Source organism: Papaver somniferum, chromosome 1 (assembly GCF_003573695.1).
Source record: "Papaver somniferum cultivar HN1 chromosome 1, ASM357369v1, whole genome shotgun sequence".
Taxonomy (NCBI): domain Eukaryota; kingdom Viridiplantae; phylum Streptophyta; class Magnoliopsida; order Ranunculales; family Papaveraceae; genus Papaver; species Papaver somniferum.
The window spans coordinates 213,162,308-213,189,710 of record NC_039358.1 but is presented as its reverse complement, the minus strand read 5'-3'; positions in this window follow the sequence as shown (position 1 = coordinate 213,189,710).

The window sequence follows — 27,403 nt, the reverse complement described above, 5'->3', positions numbered from 1 at the left end:
TTATGACTTCAAGCCTTTGAATGCCCAAACCACCTTCACTAAGAGGAGTACAAACATTATCCCAAGCTAAGGTGTTGTATTTCCTTGTTTCTCCATCACCAGCCCAAAGGAAATTCCTTATCATCCTTCCACAGATCTTAATCACAGAAGCTGGACATTTGTAAATGGCCATATTATAGATGGGAATACTATATAAAACTGATTTGACAAGAACCAACCTTTGTTGGAATGATAAAAGCTTCCCCTTCCATGCTGCAAGCTTCTTTTGCATCATCTCAACCATTGGACATACAATAGAAGATTTTACCCTGCCAGGATGAAGAATGACCCCAAGATATTTGTCTGGAAATTTTCTTAGCTCCATCTTCATCATTTGCTGAATTTGGTTTTCCTAACTGTGGTAGTTCCTTCAATGAAGAGTTTACTTTTTGTTATGTTGATAACTTGCCCTGATGCTCTTTGATAGTCATTTAGTAAGTTTAGGAGATTACTAAGACTTCTTTACCTCCATTGCAGAAAATAAAAACATCATCTGCAAAAAACAGATGAGTAGGATGTATTCCTTTTCTGATTACCATAGGAGCAATATCTCCATTTTGCACCATTTGAGTTAAGTTCCTACTTAAAATACCCTCCATAAGAACAAAAAGAATTAGAGACAAAGGGTCACCCTGCCTCAATCCTCTCCCTGTTGAAAAGAATCCTTGAGGTCCTCAATTGATCATGATTGAAATTTTAGCTGACTTGAGGATAGTATGTATCCATTCACACCAAGAATATGAGAATCCATATTTACTTAGAACCTTCAACAATAATTCCCAACTTACTGAATCATATGCTTGTGAGATGTCTAGCTTTAGCCCAACATTCCCACCTCTTCTTTTCTTTTGCATTTCATTAACCATTTTAGAAGCTAAGATGATCTTCTCTTGAATACATCTTCCTTTTATATAAGCAACCTGTTGAGGTGAGATTAATTTAGCTATTAATGAACTCATTCTTGTGGTGATAAGCTTAATGAAAATTTAAAACTTACATTGCTCAAGCCAATGGGTTTGAATTGGTTAGGGGTTTTAGCACCTTCAACTTTAGGAAGTAAGACAAGAAAGTTGGAATTAATCCCTTTTGGAATGAATCTTCTCTCCCATCAAAACTGAATTGCCTTAACAACATCCAAATGAATAATATGCCAACATGCTCTGTAAAAACAACCTGTAAATCCGTCAGGTCCTGGAGAACTCTCTGGATCCATATTAAAGAGAATATCCCTTATTTCTTGTTCATCTGGAAGCTTATCAAGCATATTCTGATCTTCAAGAGAAATAATTGATGGAATAACATCAAGCAATTTATCCACATTCTCATTTTTTTCAACTTCAAATTTCTTTTGAAAATGTTGAACTAAAATGTCAGCTATTTTTTTTCTGATCAGATATGACTTCTCCATTTTCATCGGCAAGCTCACTTATGCAGTTTCTAGCTTGTCTTATCTTGAGATTAGTATGGAAAAATTAGTGTTGGCTGCTCATTCTTTGATCCATATGATTCTTGATTTCTGTTTCATTAATGAGTTAAGTTGCACTTCTCTAGAATTATATTCATTTTGAGCTTCAACCAGCTTGTCCAAAGTCTCAGCATTGAATGGATCATTATCTGAATCAGACATTGCTTCTTGAACTTTTGTTTCTTCCTTCTTTAATTGCACCTGAACATTACCAAACACTCTCCAATTCCAATCTTGAAGAATTTTCTTTAAGAATTTTAATTTACTTTGAAGAACAAAAGCATGATCACCATTTATATATTTTGACTAGCTTTCCTCCACTATCTTTAAAAATTCAGTATGAGATAACCACATCTTTTGAAACGTGAATGGAGCATTAGTTGGTTTTGGAATATTGACACTACCACCCATTAGAGGAGTATGATCTGAATCAACTCTTAATCCAACTTTATAACACCAATCAGGAAATTTTTGAATCCATAAATCATTAAAAACAGCTCTGTCAAGATTACATAGAATCCTTTTATTTCCATGTTGACAATTGGACCAAGAGAATTGAGTTCCAGTCTTACGTGCTTGTATCAATTCACATTGATTTAGACATTCATTGAACTCTGTCATTGATTTTTTATTTGGGCTTTTCCCACCAATCTTCTCTTCCACTGAAGTTAGAGCATTAAAATCACGTATGAGAAACCATGGTTTATCCAGTTTACTAATGAGTTCCATTTCAGACCATAGATATCTTCTTTGAACCATTCCAACATGAGCATGCACACCAGAAATTAGAGTACCACCAATATCAAATGTAATCATTTGCTTCATTGAGACAACTGTAGGAGTTGGTAAATTTTTATTCCAAAATAACCAAATATTTCCTTTTTTATTTGAGACAGAATTGTGAATCACCATACTTTGCATACCAGGTAGATTCAACTTATTGCAAAAAGAAGCTTCACAAAAAACTTTTGGTTCTACAATCCAAACTACTGAAGGACTAAATTGATTAATGAGAGACCATAATTTATTTTGAGACCTTAGTCTTCTAAGGCCTCTTAAGTTACAAAAAAGAACTTTCATTGTTTAGGCTGGAGGCCTATAGTACCTCCTTTTCCTTGATTTCTTCTAAAATTATACTTGCCAGTGACTTTAGTGGTTACCTCTTTTGGAGCATCATTATTAGAAGTTGTGGTAGATTTTGGAATTGAATTTGAAGGCCTTTGAACCACTCTTGACCAGGAAGTAGTTGGAACTTTTTCAGCTGAGACAGTACCATTAAGACCATTAATATATTTAACTTCACTTTTATCTATTGCACTATCTTCTACAACTTGAAGGATTTTTGCAGAAATAATCTCTCCTTCTTCAATCCCTGTATCATCTTGTAGTGGACTGAATCTTCCCTGTGATGTTGAGATTGGATTGGTAGAATTCCCCACTATGTTTTCTACTTGAACTTTCTCAGAAGTTTGACAAATATCAAAAGGTTTTATTACCTGTTGAGAAAATTGAAGAATATCATTCAACTTCTCTGAAGTAGAACCGTTAAACTCTTTTTGCTTCTCTGAACTAGAAGAATTAACTTTCTCACCAAATGTTTCTGATTGATTCTTTTCCCTAAATTCAGAATACTGATGACCAACAATTTTTGCATTTCCAACAGAATTTAGGTAAATTATTAAGAACAACTGACTGAGAGAATCATCCATATTTTGTGATAATCCATAATTTGTTTGGAATAGTTTTTGCTTAATCAATCTATACTAAAACCCTTGCATAATACCCACTTTGGTAGTTCAAAGTAGCATCATCAACCTTGAAAGGATTACCCAGAGCTCTGCTTAATTTGAATAAAGTTTCTTCATCCCAATATTCTAAACTTAAACCTAGAAAATGAACCCATATCATAGCTTTGGATGTTCTTTGTTTTCAGGCCTGAAATTAGGAATCCAATTTCTAACACTCAAAATTTGATCTGCAAGTTCCCACTGATTCAGAGGTATTTTCCCACAAACCCATTGCATTTAATTTGTTTTTGATTGAAAAAATCAATTAGAAATCATCAAATCACGGTTTGAAATGTTAGTGACAGAGTATTGTTCGGTAAGGAGTAGTTTAAAAAATCCCTAGTTTTCTAACCGAACTCCCTGAAACATAGAACACCAAGAACTCGTCGGTTAGAACGAAAAATTTCCTTGCAAACCAAAATCATAGTTCGGTGCGTTCGCAAAAGTTTTAGAAATTTTGTACCTAACCGAACTTTGAGTTCGGTCCATTCACAATTTTTTTTAGAAATTTTTTACTTAACCGAACTCCTATCTGGAAATACACTGAAAAGGGTTCAGTTATATTCATAAAAATCTTTGCAAACCGAACTGGAAGTTCGGTGCGTTCGCATGTTTTATATTTTTTTTACTTAACCGAACTCCTATCTGAAAATACACTGAACATGGTTCGGTTATATTCATAAAAATATTTGCGTTTGCATGTTTTAGAAATTTTTTACTTAACTGAACTCCTATCTAAAAAAAGTTTTATATATTTTCTTTTAGCCCAACTTTAAGTTCGACTAAATTTATTATTTTTCCCCTAACTGAACCACATACAAAAAAAATACAATTTTTTTTTAAAAGTTTGATTTTTTTTAAAGTTTTAATTAATTATATATTATTTAATTAATAAAAGGGTAACTTAGTCATCCCACCTTTTAGGTCACCCTTTATTATCATAGGGAAGATGGCCTAATCAAATTATGGTCCCCTCAAAAAAAATCATGATGCCAAAAAATCCTTCTTCACAGTGTTGTTTCGCTTGTGGGCTTAGCATAAAGCAAATAATGCACACCCTGTGGTGTAAATTTTCTTCATTGTACTTTTGCATGGTAGTTTTGTTATATTTTGTGGCTATAGAAGATGCAGAAGCTCATCGGTTGGTCCAGTTTCTCATTAATTACTTGAAAACTAGAAGAAACTAAGAGTAAGTTGATACTAGTTCCACTGAACGACTCGTTAGTAAAAATTAGTTGTGGAGGATCATTGGTACGTATATCGTTTTGAATTTAACTAGAATTTCTAAATGGGAATAACCCAGACAGCCCATAGAAATTGCTCGCCAATGAAAATCGTTTAATAGCAAAATGTAGTCCTTGCCCATGGTAATGCTAATTGGGTTCCTCGGTTGTGCCCAGATTAGGAAAGAGACCGTTGTTAGAATTTATCTGTGAAAAAATATTCCAGCACCACTCATTCTTTGAAGGACATTGAGTATGATATTTTTCATATGTTAATCTTTTCTTAAAAGCAACTGCAGAGGTGGGGTTATCTTCGAAATCTGAGAAATTTTAAACTACAAAAATAGTCATGGTCTCATGGTCCTCTGGACTCTGGTGACATTTTGGGCCCTATCTAGGATATGGGCCCTGCTATAAATATTGTTTTTTTTTGATCGGTCGATAGTTAGAAAATAAACTAAAAAGCACACAAATCGTGTGCAGACGATTACAACTTAATAAGAACAACAACAAATTCCTGAAATAAAAACAAGAGCAAAAAAAGAAATAAAATTTCAAAGTACACAATAAGAAAAACCTCGTGGAATACCAGGAAGTAATAGCTGAAATTTGCAAACCATGAAGGTTACAATCAAGTAGTGCTCTCATCAACCTCATATATGGTTAGATCCTTATGATTTTTCTTAAGGTCGTTGAGCATTTTTTTTTGACCTTTATCTGAAGAGGAAAAGTTTAATCCCCATAAAGAACCTGCATCCATGAGTTTAACATCTGATATTTTATTAAGATCATCGGGGGATTTAGGATTACCTTTCTTTTTTGAACTCAATGTAATATTTGGGAAGATGCACGTAGCTTTTGAATTTAGGCTCGAAGCTTGTTTGGTGCTGACCCTTGCATGTTCCTTTACTAAGGTAGATGAAACAACCTCTTGCTCGTCTTCAAACCCGTGGAATTTGTTGTACTTTTCAAAGCCAGGAGGAACGGACGGATATGTAAATGTGCTATTTTCCACTTCAAGGGATGGATGAACAGTTGTTTCACAACCCATCGTATTACCTTCTTGAATCTCCTCAAGCGATAAAGACTCTTTGGTTTTCTTAGTCTTCTTTTTCTTTTTCATAGTAATCTCATTAACAACAGAATTATCCTCAAATTCAATTAAAACATGCTTCATTTTGACTTGCATTCAGAGACCAAATGTCCCACAATCTTGTTGTAAGAGAAAAATTTAGGGACCTTGGGGAATTCAGCACACTGCCAACTACCCTCTTCGATGTCTTCAACATCTTCACCAACCCAAACTCGATTTAGGATTTTAGCTGCAAAATCAACCTCGACCAAAACACTTGCGAAAAAAACCAAAATCCATAGAAAGAGTTTTCTTATCTATCTTGATAGGTTTTCCGAAGGCTTTAGCCATAGCCAACAAATTTTCCTTTGTCCAATATTCTAAGTTGAGTCCTGGAAACTTAATCCAAACCTTAGCTAAACAATGATTTTCCGGGTTAAATCTCGGTTCCCAATCTCTTACTTGCAAAATTTGATCACCAACTTTCCAAGAGCCTCCTGACCAAATCTTAATCTTATCAATCTCATTATCCAGCTTTATAACGAAGAACCCCTTTCCAATTGGAATGAGCTTAACTTCACTTTTTATCTTCCATTGAGAAAAAAATTGCTCTCTAGCTTCTTCTAGCTTCACCTGGTTTAAATCAAGCCTCCCTATAAGGCATAACTTCCACTGATTCAAACCTCTCATATACATATTATTTGTGAGCTTAATTGTTTGTTATTCTCCTTTTAAATAAGGAAAAGGAAGTGCATTTAAAACTGCAGCAGAAACCATCCTTTTTGCAAGGTGTTTCTCCGTACTCAAAGAAGAAGATTGACCTTTCTTAAGAGGATCAATATTCATAGCAGTGGGCATGTTAAACCATTACAATAGAATCAAAAAACAAAAAAACTGCTGGAGATAGGCACAAAACAACAAGCACCAAAATACTAAAAACATAAAGGGACTAAGGGCAGTTCTTATGGCAATGATCAAAAAAAAATGTTGAGCCACGTGGCTGAATAAACTTAGTTTTCCACTATGGAAAACTATAGGAAAATGTATAGATTTAGTTTTCTAGGGCCCCACTAATATTTCTTTTTATTATAAAATATTTTATAGGATAAATTTAAAATATAATAATAAGTTGAGATAAAATAGGATGAAATGAGATAAAATAGGATAAAGTGAATAAAGAAGTAGTAAATAATTTTTTGGAAACTCAAAAAGTAGTGGGCGGTTTTGAAAGACTCGCGGGAGTTTGAAATTCACACGCCAGCGTTTCTTGTTCAGTTGTGCATTTTTTGATCAAGCGCGCGCCTAATCTACGACCGCAATCAACAAACCCTCGGTCTTATTGGTTTTCCCATCCATTTTTCAAGTTTGTTGAGTCCATAGTAGGAGCAAAATGAACAAATATTTTTTCATTCCATAAAAACTTCTCTAAGAAAGGAAAATAGGAAAATAACGAACAAACAAGATGGGAGAAAACAATACCCGAAAAAGTTCAGAATAAACAGTAAATAGAATTCAGGAAAAAAGGAAAGCAAAAAAATCAAAATCAACCAAGAATAATAAAGAATAAAAATGAGTGCAAACAAACATTAAAAAGCTAAAAGAGAACAAAAAAAGCTTTTAAGGAAAAAGCTATAGTGATTTGAAGTATTTGTTCTTCTGAGTGAAATAGAAAATTCTTTTAAGGAAAAAGCTTCCCGTCAAAGTTGAAGGCACAACTCCAACTTAGACGGGAAGCTTTTGCCTCCACACTGACCTGGAAATGAGAAAAAATATGTTTTGTTAGCAAAGAAGTATCATTACTAGACTCCACCATAAATCCATATGGAATATAGATTGTATCTCCTTTATTGTTATCTATTTATATTTATATTTTATTTTTTGTCACTCCTATTCTTTATAAATTGTACCCCTCTTTTCAACAAATTTCCATTCTCTCGATCAAATAAAGGAAAAGAAAAAATACCCAGTGAACTAAAATTAGGACTTATGAGGAGAAAATGGTGATTAATTTTTATGCCAGCTAAGACATAATAAGATAAGACGAGAAATTAGAAGTATCCGTAGTTATAGGTTACGGGTTTTGATATCATAAAATTTCAAGATTGTAATTACCATGATCGAGAATTATTGTTAGACTAGTGACGAAGGCTGAGATTAGTGATATAAAAGGTCTTCCCAGCTTCAAAATAACTGGAATTCCACCGTAAGACCTGGTCTAACACTGCAACTTAAAGGCTGTTAAATGACACCAGTGAAGTTGAAGTAGAGTAAATTTATTCTTGAAAACAACGATTTACTATTCTCAGCTACTAAGACATCCTTGGAGGTATTTCTGGTAAAGGGTACACTAATGAGACAAGATGATCTTAAAATTTTATGTATAAAAGGAGGAGCAATAAATCCCATTCTAAAAAGACAAATGTAACCCTGGTTGCTGACGGTAACTAATTGTGCTCTGATTTAGGTGCTTGTAGATGGGCTAAAATGTTGCAAGGATACAAGACCCCTGACTACAAGCATATTGCAGTTTTACTTGAACATAAATCTCAGAATTCTGCGGATCAATCTTGAGGTGAGAATTATTTAACTAATGCATATCGAACTGTAGTGAACTTCAAAGCGACAATTCTGTACAAACGAAACTAGGAGGTGATTCAGTAAATTCCAAATATGTACTTGTAATGTTTACAAACTAAATCCATGAACTTGGGAAATCTCTGTAGAATGTGATGCATTCAAAGATTTGAAGTACTTCCAATACTAACAAATGCATTATGAGTTCGAAGGACCAAATATATCATATCCTTTGGTTTTAGGTATTTTCGCTCTACGCGTCTTCATTCACATGGTCGTACCAAACCTTTTAGAGGCCATAGGCAAAAATGGGAAATGGGGCCCTAAAAAAATAATTGATTGTTAAAAAAAACATATACAATAAAATTTGCTAGTAGAAACGACTACTTAAAATTAACTAATCTACTAAAAATTGACTTTCCTGGCCTCTTCGATGCAAATTTATTAGGGGTTGCATTGTAATCAATGTTGTTACCATATCCACCTCGATAGATCATATTGCTAGGTCATTCAATCTTTCTTGTGATGTTGTTTCCCGAAGGTAAGATTTCGTCAGCTTCGACTTTGGAAAACTTCTTTTTGCAGAGGAAACTATAACTAGAATTTTCATTAAAATCGTGTTTGCAATTTCAACATTTGGGTATCATCCTTCCATATTTTTCAAGAAATTCAACACTTCAATTTCCCTTCTAGTCTCTTCTGGCAAATAACTCTTTATAACTTTCATTTCGACGTACAATTTATGCACATCAATATCGGAACTCATGTCATGATTTAGATAATATTGAAGCTTGATACAGGGTGCCTTTAAAGTGATATCTTCAAGAGAATATAACTTGTTTATAGCCGATTAGCTTTTTACTTTTTTATAATCTAAAGCTGGAAACTCATTGGGACCAAAGATAAAATGGTTTATTGGTCCAAAATAGTTAAAACTTAGGCTATCTGTTAAGAAATTCTATGAAATTTTAAAAAATACGATACACCGTGATAGTTTATTTTTTGTTTTTCTTTTTTCCTCAGATGATCCAAATACACAATAACTAGTATATATACAAAAAAATAAGACACAAAAAAAAAAAAATTGGCCCCCCCCTGCCATCCGGGGCCCTAGGATGCTTCCTATGTACGACTCATTGGATGTTTAGACTAAAAATTTGAAGGCTGTCGTGGGACTCTTCTAGTCTCACAAGTCAATTCTAGTTGCAAATAAGACGACAGTGTTGCTTTCGCTTGGCTCTTGTATTCCCTCTTAAGTTTGGTGGAATGGCTTGGTGCCAAATATTCCATCACTTTATGTTTGTTTGATTGATGTACCTATCTAATCTACTTACTTCACAATCGGCGTGTTTTTGACTTCATAGAGGGGAAAAACATGAGTCATTACGCTTTGTTGTGTGTAAAGTAGGACAAGGCTCACATACCTACCACCCAATACTGTTTTCCTTTCTGGCACAACATATTCATTGACCACCAGTTTGTTTGATAACGTGTATATAGTGAATTGTGACTGAGAAATTAGCTGAGTTTTGGAAACTAAAACCTGAATATTACACCAAGTACAGTAAAACTAGACAGTATTAGATTTGATAAAGATGTTTGTGGAGTTACTGAAAAAAATTTAAGCACATGTCTCTCATCAAAATATAACTTAACGGATAAAAGTAAAATTAGTGAATCCTCTTGTCAAAAACCAAAACTTATTTACAAGATACTGACCAAAAGCATGCACAGAGAAACCTGGTACCAAAAGATTTCCACCTATAGCTAGGACTTTCAAGTGGTAATGACGTTGATGTTATTAGATCTTCTTAATGAGGATGAGTAAAAAGATCTCCAGCTTATGAACAATAAGCTTCAACTCCGTTGGAAACCCACGGGGTTTATATTCCTTCTCGTCTCCTCTAAGAAGTTGCATTTTCGCCAAGTAATCAGCGGCTTTGTTCATATGTCTTCCACAGTTAACTGTTAAATCTTGGCGACAATACTTCTTTCCTAAAACCACAATATCTTTCAAGAGCTGACATATGACCTCAAATTCTTCAGCCGGCTCATCCACGTTGTACCTCAAACAAGATAGACAGAATACATCAAAACGATACGAAGTCGTACCACTTGGATGAAAATCACATGAACCTATCATATTAGACTGGAAACACAGATTTATATTTAATGTCACCAAATCAGAATTTCACATCACATAGACTCGAGTGATATGAGGAAACTTCTCGACAAGTTCCAACCCCTTCTTGACACCCTCAATGGTGTGGAAGAATGCGAAAACGCCAACAAACGCCAACTCGGGAACACCCAGTTTTAGCAACAACAGGGTCACCACACCGGTCTTAATCACCCCTACATCTGAGGAATATGCCAAATCCTCCCTTACAAGACGTCTGATTACAAGCATATTGCAGTTTTACTTGAACATAAATATTAGATTTTGTGGATCAATCTTGAGGTGAGAATTCTTAAAGTGATGCATATCAAATTTTAGTGAAAATCCATTACGAATGAATCTAGGAAGTGATTCAGTATATTCCAAATCACTACTTGAAATTTTACAAATTAGAGCCATGAATGATTTGGGAAATATTGCAACATGAATAGTTTTCCTGATATTACGTAATATCAGGAAATACTGAGTTACATTCTTATAATGTTTACAATTAGATCAATGAGTGAATACTGCAATGGTACCAGGAAATGTTTAAGCTACTAACTTCAACAAGTTTGGTTGGGTTCTTTCATTCATAAAGAATATCTTTCTAACAATCTTGTAATATACTTTTAGATTTTAATATATCGTTAAGAATACTTAAAATTATGTGAATTATCATTTCCTTTTATGCTTTTATTAATATATTTAAACACATGAGACATATTTCATAACTAAATTATTTAATACACGAAAGAAATATATAAACATTATATGGATACATTATGACTTTTTTTACTGAGATGTTATAGTTAAGCAGTGGTACTTCATAAGCATTGATGAGCCTTGATGGAGTTTTTAATTTCATATTGAGATTCTCTCCTTTTTGTGACTTAACTATTTCATTTTTCTTTTCACTCTAATAAACAAGTAAAAGATTAACGATACAAGTAATCTAATTCTTTCTTAGATTAGTTTTAATAATTTATCATTATACGTCTGGTATAGATTCTCAATTCTAAAATCTTGTTGAAACCATGGATATTGTCATGAAAAGTTCTAAGAATATTGGTTGGAATATATTTTGGGTTTAAATTGCTCAACCATCTTTACGTTACATATATCTTGTGGGGTTTGCTGAATACTTCTTGTTGATACTTTTATTGAGCTACTTGCCATTCTTTAGCAACGTAACACTTAAAAAAGTTGAGGTTTATTTACTTTATTATGTGATCCGATTATAAAAGGTTCATTTATTTTTATATAATTTTTGATTGATTGTCTTTTTCTTTTATTGATTATTAGTTCTATATGAAGAAGTTTATTGTCCACGACTTTCTTTGATAATTGCTTCTTAAATTCCTTAGTTTAAGATTTTAAGTTTTATAGATATATGGATTCTCATATTCTTTATTTTAGAAGAATGATAAATTTATATTTTTCTGTTAATTTATCTTGTTATGTCTTTGTAGTTGAAGAGGTTTGTTTGTTTGTTTGATAAGCTGGGATCTTGGTTTTTCTTTCTTTGTGGTTTCCTTGTTTAGGTTAAGATAATCTTATCTATTTTACTCTCATTTGGTCTCAATTTTCTTGATAAGTTATGCTGGATTTTATTGATGAGGTTTTTTTTTTCCTGAGTATATTATTTTTGTGAGTATTGTTAATTTAATATTTGAATACTGGTCTCAAATGAATAAAAATTTCAAAAAAATAAATATTTCTTTTGTGTTTCTGTAATTGTACCTCTAAATCGATAAGTGTGTTTGGTTTTACTGATAAGGGTTTTTTTCTACATCTTCTCTTTCTCTTACATTCTTTACATATAAGGTTGTTTAATTAGTTCATCAGAATTGATTTTTTTTTTTGTTTTTTTTGGATAAATCAAATCGTAACTTGATTATCTTTTTGCGGAGATTTGACAGCTTTTAATCTTTGTATCTATCTATTTCTCATAAAGTTAATTTTTTTCCCAGTCGGACCCCCATCTAGTACCACTTGATCTTTTTGCTAAACATAAGTGGGATTGATTTTGTATACTCGGTTATTAATATAAACTAAACACAAACAACAATTGATGGATTGTTATCAACAGTGACTCGATTGGAACGATCAGTAAAAACTATTTAGGACACTACATCATATGAGAGTAAATGAGTGGACAAAGTTGTAGTGGATGCAACCTCCCTAAAAAATGACGTGAAAACCGTTACAGTCGATGTAAAATGACGTGAAAACTGTTGAAAACGATGTGGGAACAACAGTGTGTACTATCACAACCGTCCTAACCAAATTGGGAATGGGCATCAATAACATTCCATGAGAGGTGGGTAAAACAACTCTATTGGACAAGTATAAAGAAGACAAGAAAATCCTTATGAAGGCGAGAGATGAAGTTATTGCGGGGTTCACTAAGCTGATCGATCGACTTGATGCCTCTCAATATGGTTCTCTCATTGTACTGGCCCTTTTATTTGCCTTCAAAGTAGTTTTTACAGTCACTCGCCAGCACCAAGGACGAATATGAAGCCAAATTTTTGAGGCTAATTTTCCATAAGCCAAATTATTGCGGGGTTCACTAAGCTGATAGATCGACTTGATGCCGCTCAATATGGTTCTCGCTGTGAGATTTTTGTGGCTAATTTTCCATAAGATAGGTAACATCGACTTATAATTAAAATCATTAGGAAAACGTTTTGAGGAGTTAAGAGAAACGTGAACGTCATTTTCCGAAACCAAGGACGAAAGAGAAGCTAAACTACCCAACGTCGAAGACCAAGAAGTCGAAGGGAAATCAACTGACCAATATGATGAACTTGAACCTGATAACTTGATTTCTCCGTTAAAACCGAATATTTCTAAAAGTATGCATTAGAGATCAAGCCATCAATGTCGAAACTATATCTATGGACATTTCAAATGCTATTACTATGTTGTCTGAAATCTGTCGCCCTGGTATGAATGCCGATTGATACATACTTATGATTTTATCAAGTATTCCTTTCATCTTGTTAGCCATCAATTTCGAGATGATTTTATATGTAGTATTGTTTAAAACTATAGGGAGAAATTCCGCGGCAGTAGTTGGATTTAGAGTCTTAGGTATAAGAGGTATAAAGGAAGTGTTTAATTCCTTTGAAAGATCACCAGTTCTAAAAAAAAATTATGCACCATCTTAACAAGGTCATTTTCGATGGTCTCCCAATTCTGTTGGAAGAAAATAGGCAGAAAGCCATCTGGACTTGGGCTTTTATCAGGCTCTATTGAAAATAAGCACCGTCTGATGTTTATGTGTGTCCCAGTTGGATACCCTTCTTGCGAAGTTAATTCACAAATGTTGCTGGCACATGGAAAATAAGCACAGCCATTGCTCACACTTGTGGTGTAATTTTTCTTGATTAAACTTTTGCTTGGTAGTTTTGTTATACTTTACTGTTGTCGATGATGAAGAAGTTCATAACTTGGTCCAGTTTCTCATTACTTGAAAACTGGAAGAGACTAAGAGTAAGATGATATACTAGTTCGACTAAACGACTTGTTATTTTATAGAAATTAGTTGTGGAGGATCATCCATATATCATTTTGAATTTAACTAGAATTTCTGAATGGGAATAACCCAGACAGGCCCCAAAAAAATTGCTCGCCGGTGAAAACCCCCACAGAATATAAAAATGTAGTCCTTACCCATGGTAATGATAATTAGGTGCCTCGGTTATGCCCAGATTAGGTGCTTATAGTTGGGCGCATGTATTCGAAGGAGCTAAAGAGAGCTTATTATAATTTATCTGTTAAATTGGGATCAATATTCCAGCACCACTCATTCCTTGAATGACGGAGAGTATGATATTTTTCAACTGTTAATCGTTTCGTAAAAGTAACAGGAGAGGTGGGTTCATCTTCGATATCCGACAAATTTTAAGCTAGTCATGACTATCTAGAGACATTTTGGTCCATGTCCGGGATATGGTCCCTGCTACAGTGATTTTGGGTATTTGGTATGGGTGAAAATGTGAAATAGTAGAAGAATCTTTTAGGAAAAAGCGAGTCCAAATTTTTGCACACTCCCTTAAAGAGTGTGCACATAACAAAGCAATATTAAATTATTATTAATCATCTTAAACAAATGATTAGCTATTTAATAAATTATAATTTTTAAATAAGCATGATTATATAAGTTTATGATAAAATTCTTACCGAAAAATTGGTGATTAATTTCAGGGTCATAAATTTGGACTCGGAAAAGGTTTTGCGCCTTTGATTAATTTCCAGGTCAGTGCGTTTGTCATAAATTTTATAAGCAACCAATAAGATTGTTTTGTTACGTGCACACTCTTTAAAAGAGTGTGCACAAATTTGAAGTCGTAAAAATCTTTGTGCCTTTGTCTAACTTCCAAGTCAGTGTGGAGGCTCAATTGGTGCGCTTCTCTTGGGAAAGCATCTTTCATTAGCAAAGAACTATCATTACTAGACTCCGCCATAATTCCATATCTCTTTTGTTACAAATTCATATCTACTTTCTATCACTCATATTCTTTGTAAATTGTAATTGTTTCTCCTATTTTCGACAAACTTTCCTTTTCTCGATTAAAATAAAATACAGTGAACTAAAGTTAGGACTTATGAGGAAAAAATGGTGATTTTTTATGCTAGCTAAGACAGAATAAGAAGAGAAATTGGAAGTGGTCACTAGTTATATGAGATAGGTTTTGATATCATAAAATTACAATTAAGAGTGTAATTACCATGAATTATTGTTAGACTAGTGGTGGAGGCTGAGATTAATGATACAGAAGGTCTTTCCAAGCTTGAAAATAGCTGGAATTCCACCGTAAGACCTAATATGACACTTAAACTTAAAGGCTATCAAATAACACCAGTGAACTTGAAGTAGAGTAAATTCATGCTTGAAAACAACGATTTACTATTTAAATCTACTAAGATGGCCCTGGAGATCTTGCCGGTAAAGGGTACACTAATGAGACAAAAGGAGCTCAAAATTTATGTACAAAATGAGGAGCAACAAAAACCCAATCTAAAAAGCCAAATGTAGCCCTAGTTGATGATGGTAACTAATTATGCTCTGATTTAGGTGCTTGTAGATGGGCTAAAATGTTGCAAGGATACAAAACCTCTGACTACAAGCATATTGCAGTTTTACTTGAACATAAACCATAATATTGTATTAAATGTTTGATGAAGATATTTTAATGTACTTGGTTGTTTGTGGAGTTACTGAAAAACATTTCATGAAGATTTGATGAAACTAGACAGTATTAGTATCAAAATATGACCCGAGTTGCTAAAACTAAACAATATTAGATTTGATGAAGATGTTTGTGGAATTACTGAAAAACATTTAAGCACATGTCTCTCATCAAAATATAACTTAACAGATAACAATAAAACTAGCGAATCCTCTTGTCAAACACTAAGACATATTTACTTGATACTGAACAAAAGCATGCACATAAAAACCTGGTACCAAAAGATTTCCATCTATAGCTAGGACTTTCAAGTGGTAATGACGTTGATGATGTTGGAGACCTTCTTAATGAGGATGAGTAAACAGTTCCCCTTCAATCTCCAGCTTATGAACAATAAGATTCAACTCCATTGGAAACCCACGGGGTTCATATTCCTTCTCGTCTCCTCTACGAAGTTGCATTTTCGCCAAGTAATCATCGACTTTGTTCATATGTCTTCCACAGTTAACTGTTAAATCTTGGCGACAATACTTCTTTCCTAAAACCACAATATCTTTCAAGAGCTGACATATGACCTCAAATTCTTCAGCCGGCTCATCCACGTTGTACCTCAAACAAGATAGACAGAATACATCAAAACGATATGAAGTCGTACCACTTGGATGAAAATCACATGAACCTATCATATTAGACTGGAAACACTGATTTATATTTAATGTCACCAAATCATAATTGCACATCACATAGACTCGAGTGATATGAGGAAAATTCTCGACAAGTTCCAACCCCTTCTTGACACCCTCAATGGTGTGGAAGAATGCGAAAACTCCAACTCGGGCACACCCAGTTTTAGCAACAACAGGATCACCACACTGGTCTTCATCACCCCTACGTCTGACGAATATTCCAAATCCTCCCTTACAAGACGTCTGACTAAAAGCATATTGCAGTTTTACTTGAACATAAATATTAGATTTACTGGATCAATCTTGAGGTGAGAATTCTTAAAGTGATGCATATCAAATTTTAGTGAAAATCCATTACAAATGAATCTAGGAAGTGATTCAGTATATTCCAAATCACTACTTGAAATTTTACAAATTAGAGCCATGAATGATTTGGGAAATATTGCAACATGAATAGGTTTCCTGATATTACGTAATATCAGGAAATACTGAGTTACATTCTTATAATGTTTACAATTAGATCAATGATTGAATACTGCAATGGTACCAGGAAATGCTTAAGCTACTAACTTCAACAAGTTTGGTTGGGTTCTTTTATTCATAAAGAATATCTTTCTAACAATTTTGTAATATACTTTTAAATTTTAATATATCGTTAAGAATACTTAAAATTATGTGAATTATCATTTCCTTTCATGCTTTTATTAATATATTTAAACACATGAGACATATTTCATAACTAAATTATTTAATACACGAAAGAAATATATAAACATTATATGGATACATTATGACTTTTTTTACTGGGATGTTATAGTTAAGCACTGGTACTTCATAAGCATTGATGAGCCTTGATGGAGTTTTTAATTTCATATTGAGATTCTTTCCTTTTTGTGACTTAACTATTTCATTTTTCTTTTCACTCTAATAAACAAGTAAAAGATTAACGATACAAGTAATCTAATTCTTTCTTAGATTAGTTTTAATAATTTATCATTATACGTCTGGTATAGATTCTCAATTCTCAAATCTTGTTGAAACCATGAATATTGTCATGAACATTTATAAGAATATTGGTTGGAATATACTTTGGGTTTAAATTGCTCAACCATCTTTACGTTACATATATCTTGTGGGGTTTGCTGAATACTTCTTGTTGATACTTTTATTGAGCTACTTGCCATTCTTTAGCAACGTAACACTTAAAAAAGTTGAAGTTTATTTACTTTATTATGTGATCCGATTATAAAAGGTTCATTTAATTTTATATAATTTTTGATTGATTGTCTTTTTCTTTTATTTATTATTAGTTCTATATGAAGAAGTTTATTGCCCACGACTTTCTTTGATAATTGCTTCTTAAATTCCTTAGTTTTTTTTTGAAGTGGATTATGGAAAAGAAGATAATATACCACAAGCTCAGTATTCGATCGAGCTTTCCCTAGATTTTTTATCTCAAATTCGGATTTTAAATAGCTTTTAAGGTCTCTTATTACATCAAGAGTACACATCATGTTTGTACCATCATTATAAATAGCTACAATTCCAAATCAGGAACTTTCTTATGAATACGCAAGAAAAAATAACTTACTTGTATATCCCCTCCAAATCAAATAGCCACTTAGACAGGTATACCACATCTGCTGATTGCTTGAGCGTTCTATCATACTGTAAACGCACTCTGTGGTGTATAGTCATTTGATTTGGGCAACAAAAGTCTATCAAGTACTTTTGTAAATATCTTTTATCTCTTGTTTATTTCAGAGATACGTAACAACCACATACATATGCTGCATTTCAAGTCCTTTTGAAATTACTAAGCTAACTAAGTAGCCGAGCTCTATAACATTCATTACAAGAGAACAATTCCAGGGATTTGTGAGAAACCTCGCGCTACAATGCGAGTCTTTGTATTTTAAGACTACTTTCTTCTCATTATGCTTTATGACAAATTAATTATGTATGTCCAATAGGCTTTACACTTGGTTGGTTAGCACTACCACACCAAATACCCGTATATTTTCCAAAGAACTAAGTTCTACCTGGATTGTGTAGGCCAAATATGCTATTTATTTGAAATTAATCAAAATAAAGCATGGTTCGATCTCATTGTGCTCTATTTCTGGAGTAACTATTTATGGATTATATCATCACTGTGTACGCATGATCCTTCCATTGACTCATGTGCATTCTCATAATCCGTCAGGATTTAATTTTTCTCTAGAATCATTCAAAACTTCGGATCGTCCTCAAGTATTGATTCATGGACATAGTCAGAGACAATCAAATGAGATGATTTCATTAATGATACAAATTAGGTTGTGCCTTACTTATCTACTTCCTTTCTAGGTGAGCATTAATCGAACCGGGTGGTCTCTCCATCTTCCTTTATGGAGCCACCGCCTCAACTACACTTCCACCAAGTGCAGTTGCAACACCTTAGTCTATGGTATACCCTATACTGAGGATTTATAACCTTGCAGGAATATTTGCAGCTGGTATGTGTGATCTTGTCACTTTAGCGGCATCAGTGTACATTCTGAAAATTGATTATTTTTGTCACTTCACATTTACATTTGTGGAGTACAAGAATCAATATGAGACACAGTGGGAACACACCACGACAATTCATGTCGTTCCCTTAGAAAATACTTTTCTTATCTCCCCCTAACGACGGGAAGACTGTCTCATTAAAGTGATAACTTGCAAATCTAGCAGTAAGAGATCTCCTGCCAAAGGTTTTAAAATGCGGATAATTATTGAGAGTAAATATCCAAAAAAATTACTTAATCATTTTCGTGACCCATCATAGTACGATGTGGACTCGTAATGGCACATATATAATGCAACCAAAAATGCGTAAGAACACAAATGTCAGGCTTAAATTCAGTTACCAACTGGTACGCAGAAAAGGTTGACTAATATTGGGTTCTAAAATGAATTAAGTAAAGATGCGCGTAATATTGCAGATCCTCAAAGCAATAAAAGGTAGGTTGGTACGCATAACCTATTCCTTAGACCCCATCTGTAACCTTTGATGGTAGCCTCTGCGAGACCATTGGGTATAATATCCTCTATATTGAACATATTAAACATACAATATTCATCAAGTCCTTTTGATGTAAATTCTCTACCATTAACAAGGGTGGTGAGTCTTTTCACTTTGGATTGTGTAATATGTGGTTGGAGTTTTAGAAAAATTAAACGCATCGTATATTGTGAGCAATAACCGATTCAATGCGTCGAATCATCCACCAGAGCCATAAATCACTTGAATGGTCCGCATTCTGCATGGATGTATGTTCACTAACAACACTTTATTCTTTGAAAAATGAGTTATTTACCATTTGCATCTAAGTAAAACAGTATGGTCTCAATCGTGTTTTACTAAAGAAAAGACTTTGTAAGATGAGTGACGTGCTTTCTTACTCTAAAGCATAATGGGGAGAGGAACTGCAAATCTAGTAACTTTAGAAATCACTGATTGTGATAGATGTCGTATCTTCGCATTCTATTAGTTCATTATCTTGTACACTCAAATGAAGTGATGCCAGTGTTAGTACTTTCAAAACGGAACATCGTGTCACAACCAATGTGCCTTATGGTTATGTCAAAGTCTTTATGAATCAATCCGGCCCAATCAGTTCATTGTTTGGGTTAATATGGATTCATTAATTCAAGCTCCAGTGATAAACAATTCACTAGATTGACACATTAATTTTCTATGAATATGCTTCATTCCTCATTCATTAGCAATAATTTATAGATGCAATAAACTTCATTCTCACTGTAAGTTTACAAAAAGGTAGGTAATAGTTCATGCATGAAAACCTTTTGGTGTGATTAACCTTTAGTACATACAGAGATTAGACATTGAGTCTTGAGAGATTTAATAAGTTGTGTGGCCTTATTACGTAACAAAAGTAGTATTCAATTCAATTAATTTCGAGCGAATATATGTTACGTTTCATCCAGATATATCTCAAGTGCTTTAGAGAATTTATGTCTCGTGGTTTCACTCCATAAGTGCAGACATTGAACTGAATAAGATAGTCAATTGGCCAGGCAAAGTTCTTGTTGCCATTAAAGTTGAGTGAAAATTTGTTGCTATTATGATACACACATTACATTGTATACACCAACATCTATGACCAGGTGCATTTCCAACTCTTTCATTTATGATGGGAGCTAGACTTACATTTTAGCTTCATCCCATATATACATCTTTGTCTCATGATATGTATGTCCCTTTTCACATGCTTTATATGAGTCGGTACGTCTAACCCTCATTACTTCGGGGTTCTTTCCATTTTGCAATTTTTCTACATTTAACAATTAGCATAACTTGAGAATATTCATTATCTCAACAGGCCAATAGAATCTTACTACACATGTCAACCACATACTTTAGGTTGAACATATTACTAAAGATGGTTCTCTTATATCACTTTTTGACTCATATCACCTTTTGTGAGTTCTTCCACAAAAATTGGAATACATGTGATTTTATTTCCAACGTATCTTTTGAAAATACCGACTCTTTAATAGTCGAGCAAATCCATTACATCCCACAAAACATTCAAATTTAGGGAGAAAATAATGATGCTCAAGTATTTATAAATTTCAAATGAATACATTGGAATCGAGTTGGTACAACCAATTGAACAAAACAAAAACATCATTCAACTATAACCACTATCAAATTCAAGATTGAAATTGACCCTTTATATAACATGGACTTATCTAAGAAAAAAGAATGTTTCAAAAACAAATAAATAATCCCAATAGATATTCCATAAGTTACATACCTCAAGCTTTGGTTTCCGTCGTACATAGACAGGACCGGAACATATTTCATTGCGCACAGCCAAAAAAAAAACCATTCAGGGAACAGGTGTTGGAACAGCACCAGATGGATCGTCTCGGCTCGGATGACTCGACTCGTCCGGCTCAACTCGACTCGTCTAGGTCGGCTCGTCTAGATCGGCTCGGCTGAATCGTCCGGGTTGGCTCGTGAAATATCTTTCTTTCTTTCTCAGAGAACGTGAACAGACATTACAGACAGGAGGTTCTGAAAAACCCCATCTCCTCCGCGGTGCAGGGCAAGAAAACCATCCAGGGAGAAAAGAAGGATTAAAAAAAAATCAATCAACGGTGGGGGAACTATAATCGACACATTAACATCATCAATCTAACAACAGAGGGTCTATATACCCGTAACACGGTAACATCCAAAAATCTTAGATCAAGATATAAACTTTTTCTTTTAACAAATCCAAAATTTCATCATTATCAATACATATAAACATACCACACAACAGATGCCAAATATTGTTTCTCTTACGCATATAAGGACAAAATCCAAAGGTGTTTTTTTTTATTAGGCACACAGATCGAATAAGACATGTGTGTAACAACAATATATCAATGAGATCAAATCTCGAAAGAAGACAAGTAAAGATGTCAACCCAAAAGAGACGAGAAGCATAAAAATCAATATAAAAATTAGTGAATTAGGTATATTTAGAGAAAATGAGATTTGCTTAGATATTACCTGGCTGTAAGATCCGGTTAACATAAAAAATTGAATTACACACCTAAATCCCGTGATCGTACTTGAACCATGATAACCCAGAAGAAGAAAAAGAAAATCACCGAGTTGGTGCTTCCCAATAGCGCAGTTGATCGAGAGAAGGAAGAAAAAAATTCAATCCGCTGCTCGGTTAGAGGATCATGACTGATAACGTTTTGCAGTGGATTATGGAAAAGAAGATAAAGAGACAGAGAAGGAGAGTGATTTCTTATTGATATGAGTAACCCTACTACAAAGCTATAAGATCCTTTATATACAATAGGAATAGAGCCCTACCTATTATATGGGGCTGCACATCCATGGGCTAAAGCCCTACAACAAGTTTAAGATTTTAAGTTTTATAGATATATGGATTCTCATCTTCTTTATTTTAGAAGAATGATAAATTTATATTGTTCTGTTAATTTATCTTGTTATGTCTTTGTAGTTAAAGAGGTTTGTTTGTTTGTTTGATAAGCTGGGATCTGGGTTTTTCTTGCTTTGTGGTTTCCTTGTTTAGGTTAAGATAATCTTATCTATTTTACTCTCATTTGGTCTCAATTTTCTTGATAAGTTATGCTGGATTTTATTGATGAGGTTTTTTTTTCCTGAGTATATTGTTGTTGTGAGTATTGTCAATTTAATATTTGGATACTGGTCTCAAATGAATCAAAATTTCAAAAAAAATAATATTTCTTTTGTGTTTCTGTAATTGTAACTCTAAATTGATAAGTGTGTTTGGTTTTACTGATAAGGTTTTCTTTTACATCTTCTCTTTCTCTTACATTCTTTACATATAAGGTTGTTTAATTAGTTCATCAGAATTGATTTTTTTTTTTGTTTTTTTTGTATATATCAAATCGTAATTTGATTATCTTTTTGCGGAGATTTGACAGCTCTTAATCTTTGTATCTATTTATTTCTCATAAAGTTTTTTTTTCCAGTCGGACCCCCATCTAGTACCACTTGATCTTTTTTCTAAACATAAGTGGGATTGATTTTGTATATTCGGTTATTAATATAAATTAAACACAAACAACAGTTGATGGATTGTTATCAACAGTGACTCGATTGGAACGATCAGCAAAAACTATTTAGGACACTACATCGTATGAGAGTAAGTGAGTGGACAAAGTTGTAGTGGATGCAACCTCCCTAAAAAATGACGTGAAAACCGTTCAGTCGATGTAAAATGACGTGAAAGCCGTTGCAAACGATGTGGGAACAACAGTGTGTACTATCACAACCGTCCTAACCAAATTGGGAATAGGCATCAATAACATTCCATGAGAGGTGGGTAAAACAACTCTATTGGACAAGTATAAAGAAGACAAGAAAATCCTTATGAAGGCGAGAGATGAAGTTATTGCGGGGTTCACTAAGCTGATCGATCGACTTGATGCCTCTCAATATGGTTCTCTCATTGTACTGGCCCTTTTATTTGCCTTCAAAGTGGTTTTTACAGTCACACGCCAGCACCAAGGACGAAGATGAAGCCAAATTTTTGAGGCTAATTTTCCATAAGCCGAATTATTGCGGGGTTCACTAAGCTGATCGATCGACTTGATGCCGCTCAATATGGTTCTCGCTGTGAGATTTTTGTGGCTAATTTTCCATAAGATAGGTAACATCGACTTATAATTAAAATCATTAGGAAAACGTTTTGAGGAGTTAATAGAAACGTGAACGTCATTTTCCGAAACCAAGGCCGAAAGAGAAGCTAAACTACCCAACATCGAAGACCAAGAAGTCGAAGGGAAATCAACTGACCAATATGATGATCTTGAACCTGATAACTTGATTTCTCCGTTAAAACCGAATATTTCTAAAAGTATGCATTAGAGATCAAGCCATCAATGTCGAAACTATATCTATGGACATTTCAAATGCTATTACTATGTTGTCTGAAATCTGTCGCCCTGGTATGAATGCCGATTGATACAGACTTATGATTTTATCAAGCATTCCTTTCATCCTGTTAGCCATCAATTTCGAGATAATTTTATAAGTAGTATTGTTTAAAGCTATAGGGAGAAATTCCGCGGCAGTAGTTGGATTTAGAGTTTTAGGTATAAGAGGTATAAAGGAAGTGTTTAATTCCTTTGAAAGATCACCAGTTCTAAAAAAAAATTATGCACCATCTTAACAAGGTCATTTTCGATGGTCTCCCAATTCTGTTGGAAGAAAATAGGCAGAAAGCCATCTGGACTTGGGCTTTTATCAGGCTCTATTGAAAATAAGCACCGTCTGATGTTTATGTGTGTCCCAGTTGGATACCCTTCTTGCGAAGTTAATTCACAAATGTTGCTGGCACATGGAAAATAAGCACATCCATTGCTCACACTTGTGGTGTAATTTTTCTTGATTAAACTTTTTCTTGGTAGTTTTGTTATTCTTTACTGTTGTCGATGATGAAGAAGTTCATAACTTGGTCCAGTTTCTCATTACTTGAAAACTGGAAGAGACTAAGAGTAAGATGATATACTAGTTCGACTAAACGACTTGTTATTTTATAGAAATTAGTTGTGGAGGATCATCCATATATCATTTTGAATTTAACTAGAATTTCTGAATGGGAATAACCCAGACAGGCCCCAAAAAAATTGCTCGCCGGTGAAAACCCCCACAGAATAGAAAAATGTAGTCCTTACCCATGGTAATGATAATTAGGTTCCTCGGTTATGCCCATATTAGGAACTTATAGTTGGGCGCATGTATTCGGAGGAGCTAAAGAGAGCTTATTATAATTTATCTGTTAAATTGGGATCAATATTACCACTCATTCCTTGAATGACGGAGAGTATGATATTTTTCAACTGGTAATCGTTTCGTAAAATTAACAGGAGAGGTGGGTTCATCTTCGATATCCGACAAATTTTAAGCTAGTCATGACCATCTAGAGACATTTTGGTCCATGTCCGGGATATGGTCCCTGCTACAGTGATTTGGGGTATTTGGTATGGGTGAAAATGTGAAATAGTAGAAGAATCTTTTAGGAAAAAGCGAGTCCAAATTTGTGCACACTCCCTTAAAGAGTGTGCACATAACAAAGCAATATTAAATTATTATTGATCATCTTAAACAAATGATTAGATATTTAATAAATTATTATTTTTAAATAAGCATGATTATATAAGTTTATGAAAAAATTCTTACCGAAAAATTGGTGATTAACTTCAGGGTCATAAATTTGGACTCGGAAAAAGTTTTGCGCCTTTGTCTAATTTCCAGGTCAGTGCGTTTATCATAAATTTTATAAGCATAAGATTGTTTTGTTACGAGCACACTCTTTAAAAGAGTGTGCACAAATTTGGACTCGGAAAAAGCTTTGTGCCTTTTTCTAACTTCCAAGTCAGTGTGGAGGCTCGATTGGTGCGCTTCTCTTGGGAAAGCATCTTTCATTAGCAAAGAACTATCATTACTAGACTCCGCCATAATTCCATATCTCTTTTGATACAAATTCATATCTACTTTCTATCACTCATATTCTTTGTAAATTGTAATTGTTTCTCCTATTTTCGACAAACTTTCCTTTTCTCGATTAAAAAAAAATACAGTGAACTAAAGTTAGGACTTATGAGGAAAAAATGGTGATTTTTTATGCTAGCTAAGACAGAATAAGAAGAGAAATTGGAAGTGGTCACTAGTTATATGAGATAGGTTTTGATATCATAAAATTAAAATTAAGAGTGTAATTACCATGAATTATTGTTAGACTAGTGGTGGAGGCTGAGATTAATGATACAGAAGGTCTTTCCAAGCTTGAAAATAGCTGGAATTCCACCGTAAGACCTAATATGACACTTAAACTTAAAGGCTATCAAATAACACTAGTGAACTTGAAGTAGAGTAAATTCATGCTTGAAAACAACAATTTACTATTTAAATCTACTAAGACGGCCCTTGAGATCCTGCCGGTAAAGGGTACACTAATGAGACAAAAGGAGCTCAAAATTTATGTACAAAATGAGGAGCAACAAAAACCCAATCTAAAAAGCCAAATGTAGCCCTAGTTGATGATGGTAACTAATTATGCTCTGATTTAGGTGCTTGTAGATGGGCTAAAATGTTGCAAGGATACAAAACCTCTGACTACAAGCATATTGCAGTTTTACTTGAACATAAATCATAATATTGTATTAAATGTTTGATGAAGATATTTTACTGTACTTGGTTGTTTGTGGAGTTATTGAAAAACATTTGATGAAGATTTGATGAAACTAGACAGTATTAGTATCAAAATATGACCCGAGTTGCTAAAACTAAACAATATTAGATTTGATGAAGATGTTTGTGGAATTACTGAAAAACATTTAAGCACATGTCTCTCATCAAAATATAACTTAACATATAACAATAAAACTAGTGAATCCTCTTGTCAAACACTAATACATATTTGATACTGAACAAAAGCATGCACATAAAAACCTGGTACCAAAAGATTTCCATCTATAGCTAGGACTTTCAAGTAGTAATGACGTTGATGATGTTGGAGACCTTCTTAATGAGGATGAGTAAAAAGTTCCCCTTCAATCTCCAGCTTATGAACAATAAGCTTCAAGTCCATTGGAAACCCACGGGGTTCATATTCCTTCTCATCTCCTCTACGAAGTTGCATTTTCTCCAAGTAATCAGTGACTTTGTTCATATGTCTTCCACAGTTAACTGTTAAATCTTGGCGACAATACTTCTTTCCTAAAACCACAATATCTTTCAAGAGCTGACATAAGACCTCAAATTCTTCAGCCGGATCATCCACGTTGTACCTCAAACAAGATAGACAGAATACATCAAAACGATACGAAGTCGTACCACTTGGATGCAAACCACATGGACCTATCCTGTTAGACTGGAAACACTGATTTATATTTAATGTCACCAAATCAGAATTTTACATCACATAGACTCGAGTGATATGAGGAAACTTCTCGACAAGTTCCAACCCCTTCTTGACACCCTCAATGGTGTGGAAGAATGCAGAAACGCCAACTCGGGCACACCCAATTTTAGCAACAACAGGATCACCACACTGGTCTTCATCACCCCTACGTATGACGAATATGCCAAATCCTCCATTATCTAAGCTATCATTTCCTTTCCGCCCCTTTCTGAAATACTCATCCACACAAAGAACATAATAGGAATCATCTTGACCGATTGGCACTTGTCTTCTACGGGCCTTTTTCATTGAATTCAAAGCAAACAACCTGCTATTGAACTTCCTTTTGAGATCTTCATAAGCAATCCTTATTGATGGATCTCCTTCGGGATCAGAATCATCTCCAACACAGAATTCATCTGGTACTTCAGTATATTCCTCCTCATCTTCTTCTTTTTCTACTTGTTCTTCTTCTTTATATTGCAGTTTAGTAAGAGCAGCCTCACCATCAGATTGTGGTTCATTACACAAATAAGGAGAGACTCCTTCATGAGTGCGAGGATCGTAAGAGAAAATCCCAAAATAGTGTTTTGTTCCAACATCTTCGTAAGTCAAATTGGGTGTAGGTGACATTTGTTGATAAGAGCCTGAATCGTTAAAGGAACCAACCAAGCCTTTGTTTTTAACACTATCTGATGTCATTAAACAGTAAGAAAAAACCATCAATCAAATACTACAATGTTGGAT